At 45.3% G+C, this 18,534-nt stretch overlaps 1 protein-coding gene across 13 annotated transcripts in view; it reads left to right on the forward strand.

The window, feature by feature from the left end:
* Positions 1–16,240: 16,240 nt before the first annotated feature.
* Positions 16,241–18,534, forward strand: part of SIPA1L1 (signal induced proliferation associated 1 like 1) — a 372,579-nt gene continuing 370,285 nt past the window's right edge. For 6 of the 13 annotated variants that reach the window (XM_057543412.1, XM_057543411.1, XM_057543409.1 and 3 more), the window contains exon 1: positions 17,103–17,342. The gene's annotated coding sequence lies outside the window, so the exon portion shown is untranslated. Of the gene's footprint in view, positions 16,364–16,813; positions 16,987–17,101; positions 17,343–18,534 lie in introns of those variants that run through there. The other 7 variants (XM_007184390.3, XM_057543410.1, XM_057543413.1 and 4 more) reach the window with 4 other exon arrangements.

Below are 18,534 nucleotides of genomic sequence, written 5' to 3' on the forward strand. Positions count from 1 at the left end.
GAAGCTTTTGGCACAGTTAAGTGCCCGATAAATGTTGGCTTTTATTATTATTATTAGCTAGACTTTGAGCAATATAAAAACTTGATCGAATTCTTGTTCTCAAAATGCTTATTATTTTAGTTTCTAAAACTGAGAGATGGGGATATATGTATATGTATAGCTGATTCACTTTGTTATAAAGCAGAAACTAACACACCATTGTAAAGCAATTATACTCTAATAAAGGCGTTAAAAAAATAACTGAGAGAATTCAAAAATGATGTATGTGAAGAGGAGATCAGGGAGGGAAATAATTAGCTGAGGCTGGAAAGGTTAGGGGGAACGTGGTGGAGGAAGTAGGATTTCAGGTGATGGGTAGAATGGATGTGGTGGGAATGGAGAGAGGACAGGGGATTACCAGTAACTTCCATTTTCAGGAGACTACTTTATGTATGTCATTTATTTTTCCTTCTCCTGGAATAAACTGAATATTTTAATAATGTGATTTAGAAAAACACAGCGTGTGAAATAGTTTATTCCTTGTTTCATAACTGCTCATCTAAGCACTTTCAGTGATATTTTTTAAGTCATTGTTCAACACACAGTTCAGATCATGTCTAAACCAAGAAACATATAAGAACAGGAAGTCAAAGAGAGCACAGGGATGGGTACCTAACCAGTAGGCATTTGATCCCGTGTGTAAATGATGTTTAACAGTGATGACAACAAAGGTATATGAAGCATACAGGTGCTTTTCTTTTTTCTGTGAAGTATGGATTATACCTTTGGAAAGGAATCTGAGTTCTTTGAACCCAACAAAGAAATTTCTATTTCTAGAATAAGGAATACTGGCTGCAAAGACTTCGGCAGAGGACTCAAGTGCTTCCTATCTTGGCCACGCCTATCTTGCTGGCCTTATCTCCCAACTTCCTTCAAACACCCATAGAAGCCAGAATGGGCTAGTCTCCTCGAGGCCTCCCGAGTGTGTCCTGGTCCCATGCTTTGCTCATTAGCAGCCAATGCCTGCCCTTGAGTAGGTGCCACTGGCTGGAACCACACCCATTTTTTCCATGTGCTGTTTTGCCAGCCTGGAATCCTTTTCTTGGACATCTCTATTTAGCTAAAGCTTATAAACCCTGTAAGAGGCCTTTTCCCTCCATAAGAGTCCTCATTGATTTCTCTCGTTTCTAAACAACAGCGTTTATCATCTACATCACGGTTGGGAACATGTGCCTTCCAAATACTGGGCTGCTAAGGCCACTCCTCTGGTCCCAATCACCTTCTCATGTTTTCCTTTCTCTTTTCCATACCAGCCAGACGTATCAGGTAAGAGCAACATGGGCAAAGCCCAGAGGCCCCAAAGAACCCGGCATCAAGGTCTGTGGGTTAGTCACTTGATGGTTGTGTCCCCTAGAAACATCCCTTAAAAGCAGAATGTAAACCAGTTTCTCCATGGTCAGAATCTTAACCATATTTTTGCTTCATGAACACAACGTCCTGTTACAGTGTGACCATCTTTTCCCGCTCTTGCTAGAAATCTCAAGCCTTAACAAACTGTGACATATCAGTCTATTAAGTTAAGTGGCTTCATGCCTAACAGGTGTGCTTCAGGGCGAGGCACCCTCCTAGCTGCAAAGCTGCTGAACTAGAAACATTATCTTCCCTCTTCCCCCTAGAAGATGAGGCATGATTGCTCTGCCTTTCCTTTATGATCCTAACACGCTGTTACAAGGGGAAGCCTTCCCTGATTTGTGATTGGCAGGTTTGCGCAGGGTGATAACTGGCCTAACTGCCTGCCTTACAGCTGAGAACGGAAGTTGTCTGGAATTTATCCCACTATCACTGAGCTTGGACTCCAATTTCTTCTTAGCTTGCACAAGATCTGTTCCTCAGAGAAGTTGTCTCTGCCATTTATTTTCCCCTCTAACACTTCAAGCTTCGGCTCCACATCACGATTTATTTGTATGCCAGGAGTTGTTGGATAAACAGACATTTGAATTACGAGCAACTGGAGATTATTAGACAGTGGATCTTTCTCTCTTTTTCTTTTTAAATTATCTCCTTCCAAAACGGATTCCTGGTTTCACTCTCTTGGAGAGTTCCTGAAAGGCTGTGGGGAGGAACTATACAACACAGCAGCTTCCCCTCTAGGCTGTGGGCTTATCAATGGCAGGGAGTGTGTTAACTTTCCTCCACACACACAGAGTCTTACACTGGGCTGGGCCTTAACTACATGCTCTACAAATGTTTGGTGCATAACCTCTGAGATGGATTAAAGATGTCACTTACTATTCCTCTCTCTTACTGAATAGGCAGATGACGTAATTTCTTGACCAATAGAATATGGCAGAAGTGATGTCATGCCAATTCCAGGCCCAGACCTTAAGGGACTGGTGGTTTCCATTTCCTCTCCCTCAGAACACTCTGAAAGCCCTGCCAGGTTAAGTCCAACCACCCTGAGACAGCTTTGGTGAAGAAGCCAGTTGGCAGTCCCAGCGAAGTTCAGCCTTCCCCCCTCTCCCCACCGAGATGCAGACCTGTGAGTGAAGACTCCAGACTACCAGCTGGGTACCACTTACAACAGAGAATTGCCTGGCTGGGCTCTCCCAGAATTCTCTAACCCACAAAATTGTGGCATATTTAAAAAATGGTCGTTTTAAGCGTTTAAGTTTTAGGATAATTTGTTATACAATAATAAGCAGAACAGAATCCTTGGGGAGGCTCCACATATATTATTCAGCACCCTAGAAATCAACTTGTATCCTTATAACTATCATTCACCTGGCTAGAGCAGGGTAGTACACATGTGAGAAGAGTAGGGCTGATTCACTCCAGCTAGTTATGGCCCAATAAATGTTGTTTCTCATCTTGTGTGCTGCTGGGCAGTGTAGACCAGAGAACCAGACCAACCTCAGGACACAGAGATTTCAAATAGGATTATATCTGGCACTTGGAACCCAAGAGGACTGAGTCATCCTAGTTTTTTCTTGTGAGTATTGGAAGAGTTAACCACTGAACAGAAATAACATTTCTAATAGAATGGGATAAGATAGAAATTAGACAGAAGACCCAGACTATTCATGGTGATGATGGAGTGAGAACCACTGGACTAAATGAACATAATGACACAAGGCAGATGCCCTTCCTTTCTCATCCTAATGGTAGGTCCAGAGAAATATGGTTGCAGATATCGACTGGGGGTGGGATGAAGAATGAGAGAAATTCGAGCAGAGAACAAGAGGATCTAATCATTCTGTGTGTACTTGGAATTTCTGGTTCAAGCGACTGGAAAGCATCTTAACATTTAAAATTTTTCTGGAAGCAACTGAAGGGAATAACTCAAGAATAAAATAATGACAAGATAATGGCTTAATAAGAAAACCCTCGGGCAGGGTATTAAGAAACTTCCATTTCAGTCCCAACACCTTGCAAATGATTTGACTTTTTTTTTTTTAATTAAATGTTTTTAAATTTTTATTTATTTGTTTATTTTTGGCTGCGTTGGGTGTTCATTGCTGCGTGCTTTCCCTAGTTGCGGCGAGCAGGGGCTACTCTTCATTGCGGTGCACGGGCTTCTTATTGCTGTGGCTTCTCTTGTTGCAGAGCATGGGCTCTAGGTGCGTGGGCTTCAGTAGTTGTGGCTCACAGGCTCTAGAGCGCAGGCTCAGTAGTTGTGGTGCACTGGCTTAGTTGCTCCGCAGCATGTGGGATCTTCCCGGACCAGGGCTCGAACCCGTGTCCCTTGCATTGGCAGGCGGATTCTTAACCACTGCGCCACCAGGGAAGTCCTTGACTTCTTCTTAACTCTGTTTTCTTGTAAAATGATACCTTAATGGAAATTATGTGGGTTGAATTGCAGGAGAGGAGATTAAGAAGTGGCTTAGAAAGAAAAAGAAAGAATGTAAGATTAAGATATATACCGACCAACTCTTGAGAAGTTTGGAATAGAAACTCTTCAAACAAACAACCTCTTTAAAAAAAAATTAAGATAAATCACTCTTACTATTATATAAAATCTGATTATTAAATTTATATAAAAAATTAACTGTGGGGACTTCCCTGGCGGTCCAGCGGTTAAGATTCCGTGCCTCCACTGCAGGGGGCACAGGTTCGATTCCTGGTCGGGGAACTAAGATCCTGCACGCCACACAGCATGGCACCCCCCCCCCCAATAAAAAACCAAAACTGTGGTTAGATAATGAAAGGCAGTAAATGAACCAGCGAGACATACAAACAGCAACATTGTCTAAGAAGAATTCAACAGCTAGACTCTTTCTGCTGCATCTTGGTCTGGGTGTAATCCCCCTACAATGAGATGAAGGCCAAGCCAGCTGCCCTTCTGACGTTTGGGGACACAAAGGAGCCCCAGGAAGTGGCCACAGTGGCACTGGCTGAGAGCAGCTCTCCTGGGCTGGTAGTCAGCTGCTGTCACTGAGTGAAGATTCTTAAGTACATCCTCAACAGGAGAAGCCATATCTTTTGCCTTGCAGGCAATGCCAGTGGAGACAGCAGTGCATCTCAGAGTGTGCTCTGTAGCCTCTTAGGGTGCTAAGCATGTTGAATCCTGGGAGCCACCCAGACCAACTAAATCAGAACCTCTGACCCAGGGGCCTGGGAATCTACATTTAACAGGCACGCTGGGTGCTTTCCCTGTGCATCCCACAGTTTCAGGTCTGCTGCTCTGCATTCCCTTGCATGTAACTATTCCCAAGTACTCCACGTGTGCTCCAGCCTCGGTTCCTTTGTTTGCTGTTCTCCCTCCAGGAACGCCCCACCCCCTCTACTTCTTCACCACATGGGCCAAGATCCACTGGCTTCATGGAGCCATCCTCAACTTCTTGATCTCTTTTCCATAAACTCTAATTATGCTACTTAATCCTGTCTTATCCTATTTTGTAACCTATTTGATATGGATGGCAAATCCCCCTTCATGACCTAATTCCATTACTTCCTGCCCAGGGCAGAAAGATCCCACCTCAAATGGTTCCCCTTTCTGGCAAGACCTGTCTTCCAGTCATCTTTTATTTTGAGTAAGTGTTTTTACTTCTCATCTTCCAAGACAGAAGGAAGGGTGGGCCTACAGGCCACCCACACCATTGTATTGGGTTTCAGTGATTGGACCTCAAGAAGCACAAGACTTCTTCCACCACTATTGATTGTTTTGGGGTTTTTTTCCCCTACATTATCCTCCTCAGCATCAAAATCAATTTAAACTGAAGACTTAATGTTTCTGTTTTCTCCCAAGTACCTAATAATTTCCTTGAGGGCTGATACCTAGACTTATACTTCTTACATAACTCTTCCATCCTGCACGTTTATTGTTGCCTGCAGGACCTCGTCTATGGGAACTGCCGCTTCCACAGCTATGCCATGGTTCCTTTATGCCCTTTTGTGCAACATGGCCCTGGGCTCCTGGTCACAGCTGATTGGGCTAGAGGCAGGCACCTGATCCAAGGCTGAGTTAGCCAGGTGTTTTGTAAACTTTTCTCTTCGGGAGTTTTGTAAACTTGGGAGATATTTGAATTCTGAATGAACCCAGAAGGTATTTTCCCCATGTGGACAAAAAAGTCGAGGAACCAACCTGCAGAAAGAGAGAAGGATGCTATAGAGGCAGATGCAGAGGGAGAAGCACGTGAGTGATGGAGAGAACTCGGATGGTACTGTAGAGTTGACTCCTGAACAAAGCGAAGGTTAAGGGTGCAGAGTAGTTGAAAATTCGAGAATAATTTAGTAATAATAGTAATAATAGTCACCCCTCGGTATCTGTAGTTGCTCCTTATCCTCAGATTCAGCCAAACACGGATTGTGTAGTACTGTAGTATTTACTACTGAAAAAAATCCAAGTGGATCCCTGCAGTTCAAACCTGTGTTGTTCAAGGGTCAAGGGCCTACCCCTGGGTATCTTGGAATCAGGGTTTTCGGAATAAAGTCCCTGTTTCATTCCAGCTAGTTCTGGAGGCTACGAGGAAATCTGGAAAGAAAAGGAGGGCAAGGGAAAAGGGGTTTATGGATGGCTTTTAGGTAGCCAATCCACAGGGTCTAACAAAATGTGTATTATCTCATTTAATCCCCCAAACAATTATGTGGTTTTTTAAAAAATCCATCATTATTACTATTCCTGTTTTAAAGGTGAGAAAATCAAGGCTTAAAGAGGTCAAGTAACTTATCCCAAAGCCACTTGACTACTAAGGGCGGAGGTGGAGGTGGGATTGAGGCCAGGTCCTTCTGTCTCCACCACGCTGAACTGCCTTCAGGTGAGGACCAGTGGGTGTGATACTTTCATTCTTGCTCCCATAGTATCAGCCTGGACTAGGGGGCTGTGAATGAATTGCACAAGTCAATCCTGCACCTTTGAGTTGTCCCCAGCTACTTGGCAGGGACTGCGATTTGTGCTGCCCTCTAGAGGAAGTATGGAGCAAGGAACTCAAAACTGTTCAGCATCCCTAGGAGCCGGAGCTGATTGTCCTGAGAGGTGGAAGCAGCTGGGGGCAGCAGTCCTGAGAGCTCCACTGCCAGCCAGAGCAGCTCACATGGGCGAGCCGCACCACAGGCACCGATGAAGATCCACTCTAGCAGTGCCAACCACAGCCACCAAGAGAGCCCAGCAGGAGGTGCCTTTGAGAAGAGTCCACCCTACCAGCATGAGTTAGGGCTGCTCTTGATATCTGAGATGGGCTTGTGCAATGGGGGTGAGGGGAAGGGGCAGGAGAGGTGAGGGGAAGGTAGAGACCATGTTTAAAAGGGCAAAACCAGTGGGAATGGAGGGAGGTTCAGGAAACTTTTTCTTTTTCAGGAACAAAAGCTTCTTGACCAGGAGCATAGAGACCTCTGAAAGAGGGTAATGCCTCAACACATAAGTGTTTAGTCTAACGGGATGGGCCCTTGGCCTTCTCCTTTTGCATTTAAAGAAACAGAAGTCCAGGAAAATTAAATAATATTAGAGTTGAGTTTGAGTCCAGAAATCCACACCAGAATCCAAGGTCTAGTAGATCTTCCTCCACTTCACAGGGTGATCATTTCTCTGTGTATCTACAGAATAAATTTAAAAATTACATGTATTGTCCTCAGCCATTTCTCATACCTGAGTAAATGTACTCATCACTACTCCCCCCAAGTAAAAAGAATCAGTGATACGGAAAGAAACTTAAAACGTTCATCTCTAAAAAACGAGCTGTTTTAAGGTCCTGAATATACTTGAACCATCAGCATTATTCATTGTTACCTCTTTGCTCTTCAATAAAGGCTAAGATGGCTTTAACGATCTAGCTGTGCTCCTTGGTATGCCCTGCAAAGGACACCCTCGTTACATATGTTCCCTGCCCTCAGGAACACGCCAGGTGTGATTTCTCTTGCAGAATCTTGCTGCGCTCTCCTTGGATGCCTTGAGGCAGCTGCAAACTCAAGTGCCCCTGCAGCTCCTGGGTCCTTGTGAATGTCGCCTCAGCTCTGGCTGGCAAGGGAACAAGCCAGATGGTTCTAGGAGGCCTCAGCCCACAACTTCCAAGTCACGAGCAAGTCTCTTTTCATTTCTAGGGATTTTAAAAAGACAAGGGAGTGGAGAGAGACCTTTTTTTTCCCCCCACCTTCTTTCCCTGACACATCCTCGACCATAAAATCTGATGAAAGGAATAAAGAGACAAGAGTGAGTGGAAGGAAATTTCCACCTCCTAAGAGAATATTCAAGTTGTTTAAAAGAGGAGCTCCCTGAAAGGAAATACTATTGAAGGGATGAATAAAAATATTTGAAATGATCCAAAAATGATTTCTTTTAAAAATGACTGCTGGAGTAGCATGTGCTGATGCCTACATAGAAAAGGATCCAAAGGACGGGTGAACCAGGACTTTCAGTCCTCCTGGAATTTTTATGGAGCCCATGTTAATAAGAAAATCATCAGAAAGCCAGGAATAGCTTGAACAGCTCCATGGAGTATGTTTCAAAAGAAGATACCTATGAGAAGGACAAGAAAATTTGTGATGGTGCTTTAAATTAAAACGTTATTTAATGTGACGTATCAGCAGCTATAAGCTACTGCCTCTCACATTTATAACTCTAGTTCTGACCTCTTCTCTGACCCATGGATTTCTAAATATCTTGCTTTAAGTGTTCTATAACCTCTTAGGTGCAAATTTGAATATGTCTCTGCCTTCTGAAAATCCTTCAGTGGCTCCTTATTGCCTACAAAATAAAGCCCAAGCTCCCGAATGTATCACACGAAGCCCCTTGTGACTGGTCTTCATTCTCTCTAGCTGGCATTGGTGCCTAGACCCTGGATTGTCTCCCTGCCCCAGGCCCCCATATCTTCATGGCTTCAGAAGCTCAAAGAGGCTTCCTAGTAACAAGATGTTTTCTACCCTTTCTAAGATCAGGTAAAGCCAGTTAGCGATTTGGCCACTCCATCAGGATGGAGCCCTAATTCTCCTTTGCTATTAAACTTTGTTCATTTATTCCACAAACATTTATTGAGTGCCTTGCTTGTGTTAGGAACTATGCTAGAAAGTGGAGATTTAAGAGGAAACAAGACACATATCATGCCTAAGAGTTTATATACTGAGAAAACTCTGTGTATTGGTTTCCTATGACTGCTATACCAAATTACCACAAATTTAGTGGCTTAAAACAGCACAAATCTATTGTCTTGCTGTTATAGAGGTCAGAAGTCCAAAGTGGGTTTCACTGGGCTAAAATCAAGAAGTCAGCAGGGGGGCTTCCCTGGTGGCACAGTGGTTAAGAATCCGTCTGCCAATGCAGGAGACATGGGTTCGAGCCCTAGTCCAGGAAGATCCCACGTGCTGCAGAGCAATTAAGCTCGTGCGCCACAACTACTGAACCTGCACTCTAGAGCCTTCGAGCCACAGCTACTGAAGCCCGCGTGCCTAGAGCCCGTGCTCCGCAACAAGAGAAGCCACTGCAGTGAGAAGCCTGTGCACCACAACAAAGAGTAGCCCCCGCTTGCCACAACTAGAGAGGGCCTGCACACAGCAGCGAAGACCCAATGCAGCCATAAATAAATAAATAAATAAATAAATAAATAAATAAATAAGTAAGTAAGTAAAGTCAGCAGGGCTGTAATCCTTCTGCAGGCTCTAGGGGAGAATCCATTTCCCTTGCCCTTTCTTGCTTCTGGAGGCTGCCTACACTCCTTGGCTCATGGCCCCTTCCTCCAGTGTGAAGCATTTCAACTCTCTCTCTGACTCTGCTTCCATGGTCAGTCCTCCTTCTCTAGCTCTGACACTTCTACCTCCCTTTTATGATTGCATTAGGCCCACTTGGATAATTTCAGGATAATCTCCCCATTGCAAGATCTTGAATTTAATCACATCTGTAAAGTAACTTTTGCCATGTAAGGTAACACAGTCACAGGTTCCAGGCATTCAGACATGGAGAGCTAGTTTGCCTACCACACTCTGCTAGCCCTTTTACTTTGTCTTTAAAACAGCACTATTTGCTCATTCGGCAAGCATGCATTGAGTGTCTACTATGTGGCAGGCACTGTTCTAGGTTCTGGAAATACAGCGGTAATAAAGCAGACATTCTAGATGAGAGACGGACAGTAAACCGGCAAACAAGTAAACACTGTGTCTGGGGGTGATAAGGACTCCAGAAAAGAATAAAGTTGGGTGAGGCACCTGGGGAGTATGAGATGTGGGTGGATGCTATTTCATAAAGGGTGACTGTAACAATCAAGGTCCAGTTAGGAGAATATAAACCAGTGTTGGTAATTCAAAACGAGGGAATTTAACACAGGGAACTCTTACATAGGTGATGGAAGGGCTGAGAAGCTAACCAGGATGATGAGACAACCCAGAGATTCTTAACACTAGGAAGTTGCTACCACCCTTAGGCTAAAGATATTACCAGAGCCTGGGGAAGGTTCTTACCCAGTACAACCTGGGGCCAAAGAGGAGATGTATCTGCCGCTAAGACGCTGCCTGAGGCAGACAGAGAGGAGGAGAAAGGTCTGCCCCTTTATCTGGCCACATTCCTCTCCTGCTTCTCAGTGGCTGAACCCAATCAGCTAGAGGCACGACAAGGAAGCCTGGGAAACACAACCCATGGGGGGTCCACTGCCAGTAAGATATCACAGGAGGAAGGACAGCAGCCAAGAGCAAGACAACAGATGACCAACACGGCTGCCTTGGAACAGACACCGAAAGGAACTCAGAGAGTGAGTCATGCAGACCCTTGGGGAAACAGTTTTCCAGGCAGAGGGAACAGCAAAAGCAAGGCCTGGAGGCAGGAGAGTACCTTGTGAATTCAAAGAACAGAGAGATGCGGGTATGGCTGGGAAGGAGAGAGGGAGGGTGGGAGGAAGGAGATGAGGCCAGAGCTCCAGACGGGAGTCAGAGAATGAACAGCTTTCCAGGCCAGAATGGGGACTTTGGCTTTTTCTCTGAGTGTGATGAGAAGGCCTGGAAGGCTTTTGAGCAGAGAAGTGACCTGATCTGAGTTGCTTATGCTCCACACTCTGGTTCTGTGTGTAGAATAAAATATTGAGGGAAAGGGCTGGAATCAGGAGAACAGATAGGGAAACTCTTGTGATAATCCAAGTGAGAAATGGCTTGAATCAGAGAGGGAGAGTCGTGGTGGGTAGAAAATGACTGCATTCTGCACATACTCTGAAGGAAGAACCAACAGAATTCATTGCTGGTCTGATGTGTGATCTGAGAGACACAGAAGAATCAAGGACACCTCTAAGACTTTTGCTCTGAACAAAAACCTCTGAATCTCTGGAGGGGTACCCTTAGCTGAGGTAGGGAAAACTGCAGGAGGGCACTGGTTTGGGAGGATTATCTGGAGCTTTCCAGTTTTAGACATGTGAAGTTGGAGATACCAACTACACAATCAGTTGGAAATGTTGAGTCAGAGATGGATGTGTAAGTCTGGAGTTTGGGGAGGCATCTGGACTGGAGATGTACATTTGGGAGTTGTCAGTATATGGATGGCATTTAAGCTATAGGACTGGTGAGACGGCCATGGACTAATAGGAGACCACAAAGAGAAGGTGTCTAAGGACTGAGTTCTGGGGACTTCTATGTTTAGAGATTCGATACTGAGAAGGCCAGAAAGGTAGGAAAAGAATCAAGACAAACTCTTTTTTTTCCTTAAACTTAAATTTATTTATTTATTTATTATATAGAAAAGACAATTTTAAAAAAATTTTATTGGAGCATAGTTGATTTACAATGTTGTGTTAATTTTTGGTGTACAGCAAAGTGATTCAGTTATACATATACACGTATTCATTCTTTTTCAGATTCTTTACCCATATAGGTTATTACAGAATACTGAGTAGAGTTCCCTGTGCTATACAGTAGGTCCTTGTTGGTTATCTAGTTTATATATAGTAGTGTGTGTATGTTAATCCCAAGCTCCTAATTTACCCCTCCCCCCCATGTTATTTATTTTTTAAATTTAAGTATAGTTGATTTACAATGTTGTGTTAGCTTCAGGTATACAGCAAAGTGATTCAATTATATGTACGTATAGTGGGTTGGTCAAAAAGTTCGTTCAGGTTTTTCTGTAAGATCTTACCCCAGTGAACTTTTTGGCCAACCGAATATATGTATATGTATGTATATATACATATTCTTTTTCAGATTCTTTTCCCATATGGGTTATTACAGAATATTGAGTAGAGCTCCCTGTGCTATACTGTTTACTGTTTACTGTTTACTGTCCTTGCTGTTTATCTATTTTATATACAGTAGTGGGTATAGGTTACTCAAGACAGACTCTTAATCCAGAAGCCATGTGAAGAAATTGTTTCAAGGATAAGAGTGATCAACCTCTCCCCAGTGTCTGAGAAGTTGGGTGAGGTGAGGATGGGAATTGCCTACTGGATTTAGCAATGAGGCAGTCACTAGGGACCCTGAGAAGACCTGTTTCCTCTGGAGTGGTGGGCGAGAATGGCTGCTCAGAGAGGATTCAAGACAATGGAAGGGGAGGAATTGAAGATAGCAAGTGTGGAAAAACCTTTTGAAGAATCCAGTGGTGAATTGAAGCAGAGGGAGATATGGAATCTATGAAATGTTTGATTTTTTTACCAAGCATCTATTACAGCATGCTTGTAAACACTCAGAAACAATTCCATAGAGAGGGAAATTTTCCTGATGCAAGAGAGAGAGGCAACAATTGCTGAATCAATGTCCTGGAGTCAGAGGGGATGGGACGGGTACACAGGTGGAGAGGCTAATCTTGGCTAAGAGCACTGAGAGTTTATCCTAAGTGCCAGGAGGACAGAAGAGTACATGCAGACAGTTGCAGGTGGGTTAGTAGATAGAGACGTAGGGATGGAGTGTGTGCTAAGTTCTCTTCTGGTTGCCTCTGTTTTACCAATGAAAGATGCATGGCAGTTATCTGTGAGTAATAAGAAGGAGGTTTGATGGAGGAGAAGAAGGTATGAAATAGTCCTTTAGAAGAGTGGGAGGGTGGACAGGAAGTGTAGTAGCTTTGCTGAGGAATGTTCATTGATTATCCAGTAGGTGATGTTTTAAACATGTAATAAATACTGTAATGTAAATGGGAGAATGAGGTGTTCTAAGAAATCTAGTATTCAGATCAATAGAATTATATCACCTAGGGCTGAAACAATCAAATCCTAAAAGTGAAACAGCACTGGATATAATTTAATCTTGGCTGATTTGAGGAGCACTTTGGTCCTTCTTTATGGTTGAGTCATTTCTCTGAATATTAGTTAGTAATGCCCTGTAGCTGTATAGCCAATAACAGGAAGTTCTGAACTGATGATAATAGGCTGGATAGACCAGATTTTAACTGTAAAACATGCAAATGTGAATCAATGTTTATAATATTAATAAAAACATATATTTTCCTTGCTTGGTAGGCCTTTGTGTCAAAATTCATTCCATATTTGATATGTTAAGGGTGCGTTGTTGAGTAGAAGCGAATAACCAGAGGAAAGTGAATTCAACTGTGCTTTAACAAACTAAGAAGTTAATAGGGAGGTAGTTCGTATCAGAGAAAAGGTTACACGTCCCTTGAGCGTGTTGGGGAGGGGGCTGGGCAGAAGTGGGTAGACAGCCAGCAGATGGAGTGGGCAGGAAGTGGTTGAGATCTAATCTGTGCTTGACAAACTCTCTAGTCTCACTTTCCCTCTTCTGCTGCCCCTTGTCTGCTATTTTGAAACCCCAGGAAGGTCAGGGAAGATGCAGACAGAGTGCCTGACCCAGAGAACCAGGTAGTTGAAACCTCAGCTTTGGTGGATTTTGCCTTTTATTTCCTTCAAACATACTGCTGAAAGTTCTGCCACCAGTGAGGGGTAAATAGTAGCTTAGGGTCTTGAAAGAGCAGTTTTAGAACCCTAGGACAGTCTTTACTCTTCCACTATGCCTGAAGGTTAGGGAAATTATCTTTGTAGTTTGAGGCCAATACTCATCTCTTGAGCCTCATAAGAAACACTGAAAAAAGTTAATAGATTTGGCTAGCACTTGGGTCAGTTATTTCAAATGTATCAAATGGCTATCTGGGAGTCATAAAACAGGTGGTTCTGAAATTGTACTGGGTTGGTGGATACAGATTGGCAGCCATCCTTTAAGGGCAAAACTATGTTAAAAGCGGAGCCAGGGCAAATGAACAACTGATTTACAATAGTGTGCTATTTTATGAAAGATAGCTCCTGAAAACAGATCAACAGGATTGATGGTGATGCTCCAATGTGTTTCTTTGTAAAAATTTGATACTAAAAATACCAGTCTGTGAATTTAAGACTCACCCTTCTTCTCCTCCTTCCTTCCTTCCTTCCTCCCTCCCTCCCTTCCTTCCTTTGTTTCTTCCTTCTTCCCTTCCTTCCTTCCCTCCCTCCTTCCTTCTTATAGTTATTTTGGTGGGGGTGTGGATGTATTTAGTTTGGGTCTTTGAGTTACCATATTTATTAAATAACAAGAAATCTGTTTTGAGTTAGTGTAAAAATAAATAAAGAACAATGGATTCCCTTTGAAATTACTGTAACATGGTCAATTTTTAAAAATTAATTAATTAATTTTTGGCTGCGTTGGGTCTTCATTGCTGCGTGCTGGCTTTCCCTAGCTGCGGTGAGTGGGGGCTACTGTTCATGGGGGTGGCTTCTCTTGTTGCAGAGCACGGGCTCTAGGCACGTGGGCTTCAGTAGTTGTGGCATGTGGGCTCAGTAGTTGTGGCATGTGGGCTCAGTAGTTGTGGCTCGCGGGCTCTAGAGCTCAGGCTAGTAGTTGTGGCTCACAGGCTTAGCTGCTCCGCGGCATGTGGGATCTTCCCGGATCAGGGATCGAGCCCGTGTCACCTGCATTGGCAGGTGGATTCCTAACCACTGCGCCACCAGGGAAGTCCCTGTTGTTTTTACAGTTGAGACAAGAGAACTTTAAAAGCAACTTGTCAACATGTAGCTGAACTTTGTGAAACTGACCTACTGTAAAATGAAACACTCATTTTGAAAATTCTGTTTGATGTAAAAGGAAAATATCTGTTATTTACTGGAAATTTGTATAGGTCTAAGAGCCACAGAATTTTAAAGCTGTAATGACCTAACATGTGGGCTACCCCTCATTTTAGAGATGAAGAATCAGAAAGATTAAATAACTTCTCAAGGAGACTCGATTATTAGCAACACAGAAAAACTCAAACCCTAGTTTCCTGACTTTGTCCAGTGTTTTTTATCACTGTATCACTATATCACTAGGTTTCTAACATAAAAACCTTCACCGACATGACATTTAAGCTTGCATGTAACCTAAAAGAATCCTTATGTACTTTTTGGGTTTCTGGTTCCAAGGGATTGATTTAAATAATGGTTTCCCCGTATTTATGTAAATAGAGACGGCATTTTTTAAAAATTGAGATATAATTCACATACCATGGAATCTATTTTTTTTTTTTTTTTAATTTTTATTCATTTATTTATGGCTGTGTTGGGTCTTTGTTTCTGTGTGAGGGCTTTCTCTAGTTGCGGCGAGCGGGGGCCACTCTTCATCGCGGTGCGCGGGCCTCTCACCGTCGCGGCCTCTCTTGTTGTGGAGCACGGGCTCCAGACGCGCAGGCTCAGCAATTGTGGCTCACGGGCCCAGCCGCTTCGCGGCATGTGGGATCCTCCCAGACCAGGGCTCGAACCCGTGTGCCCCGCACTGGCAGGCGGATTCTCAACCACTGCGCCACCTGGGAAGCCCTGGAATCTATTTTTACTCATTCATTTTGATATCGAAAGTTTAAGCTTAACTTCTATTAACAGTACCCATTTTATTTAGGCAGTGAGTATATAAAAACCCCAAAGAAAAGTTTCTACAATCAAAAGAAGAAACAGGGGATGAGAAAATTTCATCTTCATCCTCAACAGCATTTTGGAGTAGGTAGGATGGTATCTGAAGAAGCTTAATGATTACCCGGTCCCCCATGGTGAATAGGGTTTTTATGAGACAAAGATGGAGAAAGAGAAAGGAGGGATTATAACTCTTGAAAAATAGGTAACTCTGTGTGAACAGAAGGCGAAGGATAGTTTAGCAAAGTCAAAAGCCAAACTGTGGAGCAGAAAATCATAGTCTAAGCCTAAGTACTTTCCAGGGTAGGGTGAAAGTACTGAGGACACGTACAGCTTGTGGCGTTCATTTCCCCCCACAGACATTAAGTAAATACCTACTATGTACCAAGCCTGTGGAGGCGCTGAGAATACAAAGATGGATAAGGCAGGTCCTCAAGGATCTCAGTCTGATGGTGGCGGTGGTGATGGGGCGGGGGGGCGGGGAGGAGAGAGGGAACGTATGGAGTGGGTGAGGGGTGGGGGATGAGACTAGACAGGAAGGTCGAAAAACTGAATATATGGTAGGAAATTGGGGGTTCAGATATGTGCTGACTTCTATGGCAGAAATCTATCTCAGAATCTCTTAAATAATTAGCCTCATTTGCCAAATTTAGCCAGATATCATGACGCTGGTCTTCTCCGGATGCCCTCTCAAATAGGTTCTAGCTTCTAGCCCTTGCTTTCCCCACCATTAGGGCGTCGGGCAAGGGAGGGGGCAGGTTGCAAACGGCACCCACGTTTGCTGCCTGGGCTCTCTGCAGGAGACAAGAATCCAGGGCTTTGCCGTCGTCATAGCAACTATGAGTTCCGCGGTCCCCCACCTTCCTCTAATTCCTTCCACTTCCCCCGCCGTCTGGGCTGAGCTGCCTCTTCTCTCGCGAGATTAGAGCGCAGAGCTGAGCTGCACAGCGGTGATCTCACCCGAGAGTTGGGGAGGGAGTGAAGGAGGGGAAGGAATGGGGCGGGGAGGGGAAGGGCGAGGGAGGCGCCGCCACCGCCGGCAACTTTGTGAGCGAGTTCACTGTGTGCTTGAGCGAGTGAACGAAAAGTCAGAGCGGCGCTGAGTCTCCGGGAGGAGGGTCCTCGCGGAGGGCCAGGTCTGGGCTTCAGAGGCCGCCCTCCCAGCCACTCCACCCTCTCCCGCCTCCGTGGCTCCCTCCTCATTTCCTCCCCCCACCAATCCTCCCGGGCCTTCCCGCCCCCCTCCTCTGCAGTTACCTGTCCCCTCCCCCACTCGGCACGCACCTCCCCTTTCCCCGGCGTCCACCTCGGACTCTGGTCCCCGGCCGCTCAGCCACCCCGCGTTCGCTTCCCGCGCCGGCCGCCCCCTCAGCTTTTTCTCTTGGAGGCAGGCGGGTGGGATGGGGAGCGCTGAGCCTCGGAGGCGGCGCGAGTGGGGACCCGAGCGCCCAGACAATAGTTGATGCCCGGGGACGGGGGCACCTCCGCCCCCACTCCGCCGGGAGCGCGGCCCCAGCCGGCTGCTCTCCAGCCTGCATTCCGCGTCTCCTTCGGAGCCAGGCTCGGGAGTTGGGCTGATTCCTCCCCCGGGTCCCCCTCCGCTCCGCGCCCGCCCCTGCCTCGCCGCCTGCCGTTCTCCGCAGAGCAGGCGGCGAGTGAGCGCGCGCCGACCGTCTGTAAGGTTTCTCTTTTACCCCAGGGAGAGCGCGCGGCGGACGCGCCCCGGACGTGCGGCGGCACCGGGAGGCCGGGCCGAGCGGTAAGTGGCTCCCGCGCCCCGGGTCCGGGCAGGGGAGCGGGGGTGCAAGACTGTTGACAGCCCGCACCCCATTTCTGGCCGGGGCGCAGGTCCAGGGCACGGAGCAGCACGCCGAGAGGCCGGTCAAAGTTTTATTTCCGATTTGGTGGCGTGCTGATAGCGCAGCCCGGCGGGGGCGAGTCCGAGCTGCACCGCGCCCGGCGCGCGCGCGCGCGCGCACCTCGGAATCCGAATCTGCACAACTCTCCGCCCGGCGTCTGTGCGAGAGGCCAGGAGACCCGCGACCCCTTGGGGTGGCTGCGCCCACCAGGCTGCTCTCGTCTTCACCGGGAGACTCTTCCAGTTCAGTCACGTGGGTGAGCGCTTTGCAGGCTATGCCGGAGGGACAGGCCGAGAGGTTTGATCGTGAGAAAGGGGGAAGAGCAGCTCGTTGCCCGCGGGTGGTTCGTTTCTCTCCCGGGGTCTGGGGGGGAGTGAAAGCCGGAGCTGCTCTAACCTGCTTTTCTTGGAGCAAGTAAACCACAAGAGGGCTGGGGAGGCGAGAAGGTACTGCAAAAAAGAAGTTTTTCTTCTTCGCCCCATTTGTTTCCAACTTCTATCCTGACCTTAAAGGGTATTTGCCAAGCTCCCTATCGCTCCACGGCATTTCTAGGTGGACAAGTAATCTTGTTGGACAGGTTGAAATTTCATCGGGTTCACCATTTGGAAAACATATAGGCAAGGGAAATGGCTCACTTTCAAGGAAGATGTTTGAGTTGTTGATTCTTGTTTTGAAGAGAAGCATTTGGGGACTGATGGATCCTAGACTGCATTTTCCTTACAGATTTTATTTATCATGACGGGTATTTTAGAGGCAGCACTTACTGAAATTCTTACTGCCTGCTAAACGATTACATTTCTAAACTGGGAGCCAGTGACGCGATGCAAATTTTAGAGTAAAGGTGTTGACTTTAATCAGGTTCCAGGTCTGTCTGGATGGACTGGGGTTGGCGTTTCCTCTATAAAGCAAACCTTTCATGTTGAAACTCTGACTCAGACTCTTAAAGACATTGTTTTTATACTGGTACTCTGTGGGAGTTGTGTCAACTTTCTCTCGTTTTCTCATATGGAATATTCATCCAAGGCAAAGATTCTCTGACTTAATCTTTTGGAAAAGTACAAGATGAAGTCCTATGGAATCCTTCTCTGCACCCAGTTTAGTAACAGTATTAATTTTCTCTAAAATCCTGATTTAATGACCTTCACTTTCCCCCTTTTCATTTTTTGAAAGCTGCAATTAAGCCACCTTTACCAGGATGAAAAAAAAAAAGCCGATGGAAATAATATAGAACAGTAGAAACAGCAGTAGTCTCAAATAAAAGGTTTTCATAAAGAAGTTTATGGTCACTGAAGTGTCCGACTATTAGATGACATACCAGTTATTAACGAGAATATTAATATTAAAACATATTTTTCCTATGGAATAAATTATACTCAGGCATTAGCAATTAACAGTGCATTCAAAATGATTTGGGTGATGATTTGCACGTAAATGGTTAGGGGCAAAAT

This window comes from Balaenoptera acutorostrata, chromosome 3 (assembly GCF_949987535.1).
Source record: "Balaenoptera acutorostrata chromosome 3, mBalAcu1.1, whole genome shotgun sequence".
NCBI classification, from domain to species: domain Eukaryota; kingdom Metazoa; phylum Chordata; class Mammalia; order Artiodactyla; family Balaenopteridae; genus Balaenoptera; species Balaenoptera acutorostrata.